Consider the following 1,677-nt stretch of genomic DNA (forward strand, 5'->3'; position numbering starts at 1 on the left):
GGTGGAGGGACAGGATCGTCTTCTTCAACAACGTACACAGCTGCAGTTCTTATCTATTTCGGCAACTTAAAAAGTACTGCTTAATGACTTATAATGCCGCATTGTTGTCGTTAAATAGAGTGAGCGTGACGCTATATAGAGTCTAATATTGTATAGAAAACAATATAAACCAACCAAAGTCAAGCAACTTCGACGTTTTAAAGAGTTTGCCATTAAATCGAGTGACGTTATAAAGAGTTTACACTGTAGTTTTATTTATATTTACATTATGTTTATCTTATAGTTTCTTCAGTTCAGCAACAAAAATTTCTATATGCTTCCTTATTTACCTATGTCACCCGCTTTAATTGGAAAAAAAACACTGATACCAAAATAGTTTGTTTACCGCGAAAGATCAGAGCCAAAATCAACATCAATTATTTTTTATCAAAATATTTACAACCGCATTTTGTTTCCGATCTTTTACAAATTGTAATAAGAGAAAGAAATGGAATCCAAATTTTATTTATCTTTGGGTTCATCTAATAAGTAAAACTTTTCGAATTGTTTTCTAAGTAGCTTGGGTTATAGGCATTTATTAGCACACCACAATATCTTGTAGTTTTCAGTTTTAGACAGCTGACGTATATATATATCAATTCGATATTGTTTTGCGGGCTGTTTTGTCGTAATTCATAGAATTTCGTAGTTCCTTGCTAAAGGTACTATAGGTGGTGATTTGGCAGGTGCTGATATCAATTTGGAACTTCAAAATTCTATGGACCATGACAATGAACCCGGAACCTAATATTTTAGATTATCCATTTCCAAGGAGTTTAGAATTTTTTGGGCTCTCTTCGGTTAAAGAATTAGAGGGCATTCATGGAGTGTCTCTTTGACCCCTTCTTAAACTTCTAGTACCTTTACTGGCCAATGTGAAACAACATGTTTGATCGGTGATCTAGCAAAGCTTTCAACGGCAAAAATGTATTTTGCATTTTACAAATAAAAAATATGTTTGGAAAAGTATTTCAAATAAAATACAAAATGCTTTTCTGAAAAAAGTATTTAAATGCAAGATGAAAATAGGTATTTTTTATTTTGTATTTGCTTTTTGAATGCAAGTATTTCAAATAAATCACATCTCTGAATTTTTAATATACGTGTGCAAAAAAAGTAAACGTGACACGTTTCTACAAGTTTTAAGGAAAGTTCATACTATTATGTAAATAGTAAATATAAAACACCTATTGGACATATTATTTTGCAAATAGACTAATTTGTAAGCAGGACCACCGCTAGCTGCTGGAGCGTCCGCCTGCGAAACAGGCTATGCCTGTTAAGGAAAAAAATTCCCTGGAAAGCAAAAATCGGAAATGTACTGAAAACATTTCTTCTCGGAAAATATGTCTCCTCAGAAGAAAATTTCCAGAAAATTTGTTAAGGAATTTTTCGGCGATTTTTATCGTTGGGGTACTATTTTCAGACGACTGTTTTCCAGAGAGAATCTTCGCCGGAGTTTTTTCTCGGGGAATTATTTTCCGTAAACCATGCAGCCCCCACCCCCTACCCGTTTTCCTTGACTTGTACAATGAAACAAATGGGTAAGTACTAAAACACAGCATTAAGCACTTTTCAAATTAAAACCATATATTGAAATTGTATGAATAATAACAATAGGTATTATAAATAAAATAA

Source organism: Agrilus planipennis, unplaced genomic scaffold (genome assembly GCF_000699045.2).
Source record: "Agrilus planipennis isolate EAB-ADULT unplaced genomic scaffold, Apla_2.0 scaffold27, whole genome shotgun sequence".
NCBI lineage: Eukaryota > Metazoa > Arthropoda > Insecta > Coleoptera > Buprestidae > Agrilus > Agrilus planipennis.